This window comes from Theropithecus gelada, chromosome 2, assembly GCF_003255815.1.
Source record: "Theropithecus gelada isolate Dixy chromosome 2, Tgel_1.0, whole genome shotgun sequence".
In the NCBI taxonomy this organism is placed as follows: Eukaryota; Metazoa; Chordata; class Mammalia; order Primates; family Cercopithecidae; genus Theropithecus; species Theropithecus gelada.
Genome location: NC_037669.1, coordinates 120,138,010 through 120,144,726, shown reverse-complemented (window position 1 = coordinate 120,144,726; position 6,717 = coordinate 120,138,010). Strand labels below are relative to the sequence as shown.

The 6,717-nt window shown below is 40.5% G+C and overlaps 1 pseudogene; it reads left to right on the top strand.

Annotated features, from left to right (window-relative positions):
• The first annotated feature begins 5,696 nt into the window (after positions 1-5,696).
• LOC112619728 lies at positions 5,697-6,336 on the top strand (annotated as a pseudogene).
• The last annotated feature ends 381 nt before the right edge of the window (positions 6,337-6,717 follow it).

Genomic DNA, 6,717 nt, shown 5'->3' with positions numbered 1-6,717 from the left:
GGGTGAGAAAGAGAAGTGGCAGAGGCAGCCAAGCAGAGGAAATCCTCAAGAAGAGGGATTCTAGCAGCCACAAAGAGGCATAAAGACCAGGACGGATCCCAGGAAGAATAACAAAAGAGCATCTCAGAAGAATGCTTTTGGGCAACATTGATTTTGAGCTTATGCTCCCTCTTAGGCTCTCTGCTAAAGACTTCCCATTAATGTCATCATTTAATCCTCACAGTAAACCATGAGACAGGCACTATCATTAGTCATGGATCAGGAAATGAGCATTAAGGAAATTCCATAATTTCCACCAAGTACAAAACTGGCAAGTGAGAGAGCCTGAATTTGAAACCAGATTTACCTGACCCTAGAGTCTGAGCCTGTAACCAATATGCAGGACCACCTCTTGGCTGGCTCCAGGCCTCCTGGCCCCATGTATTTGTTTTCTTTTATTTCTAAATGGCAGCTGGGGAATGTTACCAGGAAAGTAAACTCCCCGAGTCATTCAGGATTGGGCAGCAACCCAAGCATGCCTGTACCCTCCAGGGCAATGTGGGAAGGAAGAGGAAGGAAAGCAGAGATGGAACACGTTTTAGAGGGGTCTCATGCAAGTCATGCTCACAGGGACTGAATTTCAGAAGGACCCCCTGAGATTTCTCATAGAACATTTGGTTTCAATTCCAAATATCTGCTAAGTTTGTACTGTGCGCCTATCACTGTGTTTAGTGTTTGGTTGATTCAGGATTTTTGAATTACCCCAGAAGTGATTACAGCTCCCACACACATAAGCAGGATATGCTGAGTGTGTGAAAGAGAAGTCTGGGGTTTGATAGGATGGTGTTTATTAGAGTCATTTAGGAAGAAAAGAGAGAGCTCTCTTCTGAGTTGTTGCTGCTAACACCAATCTGTGCATTCACACTGAAGACAAGTTTGATGACAAATCAGTAGCATGTATTCATATGGCTCTCAAGAGCATGTTTATAGAACCTACAGGTGTATAATACAATATGCAGATTCCAAAGAAATAGAAGTCAGAGTCCCTACTCCTCTCAGTTGTTGATGACACAGCTGAGATTTAAGTCTATAGAGCAAAATAAACAACTCAGGTTCAAAATGGCACCAGCCATCCCTAGAAATTACAGTGCCCACAGATAAGGCCAACTACAGACTATGTACAGGAAGTACAGAGGAATGTCAGTTTCCACTCCCACCCCCCTTTGGAATCTTTCCCTTGAACCCACAAATCCAAATCAGGAGATAGAAATCTGCGTAAACACTCATTATCTTCACATTCTTTAGTTCTATGGGACCCAGAATGGGCTTGCTGGGATGTTAGGGGCCTAATGCCTGAGTGTTCTAGGGGCTCCCAGGGATTAAGAGATAATCAGACTTTGTCCTTGAGGGTAGGGACAGTGTGTTTGGGCCCCCATCACCTAGAGCAGTGTCTGACACATAGCAGTTGTGTAATAAATGTTGGTTAATGAATCAACAAATGGTGTTCCAGGGACTTCAAACTTGGTGAAAGTGGCAATGGTGGTCAAGTGATGAGTAGGAGTGTGGGGCAAAGCCTGGTAGCATTTGCCTGGAGCCCTCCAAGATACCTGGTGAATACAGATTCAAATCAGAGTGGCTAGGTTCCACCGGAGACCTCATGGTGCTGCCCTCTTTCCTGAACAGATGCCGTCCAACTATCTGATTTCATCAGGAAAACAGGAGGAAAAAATGATATTTTGCCTGAGGCCATTTTTAGAAGATGAGAGAGAATAGAGTCATTCTTGCCTGTCACTGTGGCTTGTTCAATTTAAACAAGCAAGATTCAGGAATGAGCAAACCATTAATGTAAAAGAAAAAAAGATCAGCGTGAAATGCTCTGATGAGAACTCCTCTGTGTTCTTTTGAAAACATCGTTTGGATGACACTCAAAATTGGTTCACATTATCATTACCGGTTTGGGACACTTTGTTATCCATTTTAGTTCACTTATCTTATTTTTGACCCCAAGAAAGTACCAAGGCACCTTCTACTAGTCAAAAACTTAGGAAATAAATATCTTACCTTCACTGAAAAGGAATTTCGAATATAAAATAAGATGTGACAAGGTATCCTTCCTCCTTTAGATGCATAAGAAATTTTGCTTTGTTATTTATAGATTTTGTAATCTGTGATTCATGTTCAAAGAGAAAGCAGCAACCCACTGGGGAACTGCTCACATGAAAAGTGCACTTATTATATTAACTCAATTAGATGCACATTAGAGTCTGTTCCCTGTATGGAAGGAGCTGAATAATAGCATACAAAATCACTGTTATTTGAGTTCTTGAGCAGCATCCTGGGTTTCAAAATGACTCATAGAAAAATTACAAACAGCCCAAAGCTCACAAATTAGGGTAATAAAAAAATCTCCCTAATTTTTCAATATGGTAGTATGACATGATTTGAGTAGTAACCACAGAAATAATCAATATTTAAAGATGTTGGTGACATGGAGAGCAAATGGGGGAAATGACCTATACTTGAACCATTTGGCAAGAGCTTGAAATGCATTGAAAAGTGGGGATTTCAAATCACCGTCAAAGCATTTCTCTTAATTACTCATTTTCCTTGGAATTTATTGGAAGCATTTTCTACCTATGCTTATATTATCAATGACAAATGATACATTTAGTTCTGGGGAGCTATGATAATGACTCATCCTTTGCATATCTATGTGTATATGTATTTATTTATATAGAGATATGTGTATACATAACATTTATATACATATACACGTATGTGTGCATTTTTCTTATCCTACCCTCTTCTGAATACACTGTGAGGACAAATTGTCCTGGAGAGTCCCAGTACCAGAATAATGTATTCATGAAGTGCAACAGTCATAATTTTATTCAAGTTTTGTTGTCTTTTCTCCCCCTGGGAAACTTCTGGAGGAATTAGATGTGTAAACTCAGAATACTGAGAAATTGCTGGTCAGAAAAAAAATGGCTCTAATGAAACTGCCCTACTGATGAACTCTTTATAGCTTCCTTAAAAAAACAAGAGAGCGGCATTAATGTATTGCCTTTGCAATTTCTTCACAAATTAAAATCCCTGTTTTTTTTTTTGTTTTTTTTTTTTTCTATGCAACAGATCTGAAACTTCTATAAGCCTGGTATCTAAATCAGTTTTTGATTGAAATGAGTACAGGCAAGCTCTGAGGCAGCTCTATCTAGGGCTATGACATGGAAATGTCCATTCCAACAAGTACTAATTTGACAATGGTAATGATTACTATGGGTTGAATTGGATTATCCCAAAAGATATGTTAAAGTTGTAACCCCTGGTTCCTGTAAACGTGATTGTATTTGCAAAGAGGGTGGGTGCAGATGTAGTTAGTTAACATACTGGAGTAGGGTGGATCTTGAATTAAATAAAACTGATGTCTTTGTAAGAAGAGAAGAGACACAGACACAGAGGGAATATGACTATGTGAAGATGGAGGCAGAGATTGAAATTATGCTGCCACAAGCCAAGGAACTCTTGGGGCTACCAGAAGCTGGATGAGGGCAAGGGAGAATTGCTTGTAGAGCTTCGAAGGGGACATAGGTCTTCTATCAGCTTGATTTCAGAATTCCCGCCTCCAGAACTGAGGGACAATAAAGCTCTGTTGTTTTAAGCCACCTAGTTTGTGTTACTTTGTTATGGCAGCCCTTGGAAATTAACAATGATGATAATAATAGTATGAATAATAGCAACAGCATCTCATGTATTGTTTTCTATGTGTTAATAACAATTCCAAGTGCTTCACACACATTAACTCACGGGCTTTAGGGTCTCATTTTATAGATGAGGAAGCAAGTACAGAAAGCAAAAGAAAGACATTGAAATGTGAGTGGGGAAATTTGTTTTCATACAAATGAAACAAACCATCTGAGGAGCCTTCAAGAGTAGGCATCTTTCCATCAACGGCCTCCTGTTGGATGGGGTATCAGAAGACATGGCCTCTGGCCTTGATCTTGCCACACACTACCCTGTACTCTTTCTTGGAGACTGGATTATCTCAGAGGTGTCTCCTGGCCCTAAAACTCTAAGATTCCATTAAAAACTTGTAATTCAAGCAATCAATAGTGAATGGTGACTTGCTAGGGACTGAAAGATGCCCTGAAGTCAGTGTGAGACACTTCCACAGGGCTGGTTGTGCAAATTCCCATGACACAGAGCTCTTGTCTTCCTTTCGGGCCCATGGGCCCATGCCCAGATGTGGCCCCAGGGCCTGAGGGATCAACAGGATGCCATGGTGCTGGGGACCCTGCCCTGTCCAGCGTAGATGGTTTTCCCTTCTTCACCTTACAGAGCCCTCGGTAAGCAGCTTCTCAACTTGCTGGAGGAGGGTCTGTGTGAGCTCAGGGGCAGTGATCTTTCCTAGGGAGGCAGCAAGCCCAGGATGCCGAATGGTAGGGCCTGTTTAATCTCCAGGCCAAACTGCAGTACCAGGTGAATAATTATAAGACACAGAAAATGTGAGAAAGCCTCAAAATCACCACCACTGGCTGTGCTGCAATGCCAGGCCCTTGATGTGGGATCGCATACCTGTGAATGCCTCCTTCCATTCATTCACCAGTGGCTCAGCTTTCTGAAGCTTCAGAAGCTCTAACCCCATATGCTTTGTACCCTGGCCCTTTACAGGGTACATGGAACTAGTCTAGTAAGAAGTATCTTGGTGTATAAATGAAACACATATAGGTAGACTTCTGGGGCAAAACTTGCTTATTGAATCCAGCCTTATCTATTAATAGTTGAGAAGGTACTTTATTTTTTATTTTTTAAAATTAAAATTTTTATGGTGACATGGTAGGTTTATGTGTTTATAGGGTATATGAGGTATTTTGATACAGGCATCTAATGTGTAATAATCACATCAGGACAAATGAGGTTATCCATCATCTTAAACATTTATCATTTGTGTTACGAACATTACAATTCTATACTTAGTTATTTTAAAATGTATAATAAATTATTTTTGACTGTAGTCACACTGTTGTGCTATCAAACACTAGCTCTTACTCATTCTAACTATTAATATATTTTTGTACCCCTTAGCCATCCCCATTCCCCAGCCCCTACTCCCCTTCCCAGCCTCTGGTAACCATTGTTCTACTCTCTGTGTCCGTGAGTTCAATTGTTTTCATTTTTTAGCTCCTACAAATGAGTGAAAATATGTTGTTTGTCTTTCTGCACCTGGTTTACTTAATTAACATAATGATGTCCAGTTCCAGGCATGTTGTTACAAATGACAGGATCTTATTCTTTTTTATGACTGAATAGTACTCTATGGTGTATATACACCACCTTTTCTTTATCCAGTCACCTGTCGATGAACACTTAGGTTGCTTCCAAATATTGGCTATTGTGAATAGTGCCGCAATAAACAGGGGAGTGCAGAGATCTCTTCCAGATGCTGATTTCCTTTCTTTTGGATATATACCCAGTAATGGGACTGCTGGATTGTATGGTAGTTTTATTTTTAGGTTTTTGAGGGTAGAAGGTAATTGTTCAGGTTCTCCAAACAAGAGTGAAGTCTCAGACACAGCTCTCCCAGCCCACATCAATCTCTTGACTCACTATGTAAAAAAGAAAAGAAAACTGGAATTCCATGGGGTGGAATTTATTTCTGTGGTAGTTCTCTTGCTTTCCAGAGAGGCTATAGAATATAAGCTTGCAAGAGGGGTAACAAGATGGCAACCCAGATGGTGGAGCTCCATAAGCTGAAGCTTGTTGGACTAAAGCAAGAATGTCTTGCTCGTGGTTTGGAGACCAAGGGAATAAAGCAAGATTTTATCAATAGACTCCAGGCATATCTTGTGAAGAACATGCTGAAGAGGAGGCAAATGAAAAAGAGGGACTGGGAGATGAAACAGAGGAAGAAGAAACAAAGTCCATAGAGCTCTCTGTCAAAGAGGAAGAACCCCTTGAAAAAACTGTGGATGTGGCAGCAGAGAAAAAGTGGTAAAAATTATATCTGAAATACCACAGACTGAGAAAATGCAGAAGAGGGCCAAATGGTTCAATGTACTTGTGAGCTTGGAGAGTAAGAAAGCCGCTCGTACAGGCTTGGTGTGGGATTTCCTCAGTTCCCACAAAAGGTCTGTCCTGTCTGTCATCTGATAACCTACAGTTAACCTGGGAAAGCTGAAGGAAAGAGCTCAAAGATTCGGTTTGAATGTCTCTTCAATCTCCAGAAAGTCTGAAAATGATGAGAAACTGAAAAAGAGGAAGGAGTGATTTGGGATTGTCAGAAGTTCAGCTGGAACTGGAACCACAGAGGATATAGAGGCAAAGAAAAGGAAAGAAGCAGAGCGCTTTGGGATTGCCTGATGAAAAGTTATGGATACTTTCTGGTCTCCTGTGGTTTCCAGTTCTCTGATTCTTCTTGATCATATATATATATGTAAAAAAATGCACAGTCCTGTGCCTACATTCTGCCTCACAACAAGGGAGCATGTATCCCAGGTACATCCGTGAACTGCAGCAGCAATTTGACTTATTGCTTTTTCAGCTTTAAAATTGTTGTGTTTTTGTTTTTTATTATTCTGCTTGTTAATAAAATAAAAAAGACAAGAAAAGAATATCGGCATGTGGGCTGTAGCGTCAGACTGCCTACGTTAGAATCCAAGCTTTGCCACTTATTGGCCCTCGGATCTTAGAAAGTTACTTATCTGGACCTTACTTTCTACCTCTGTAAAATAAGGAGAGGAG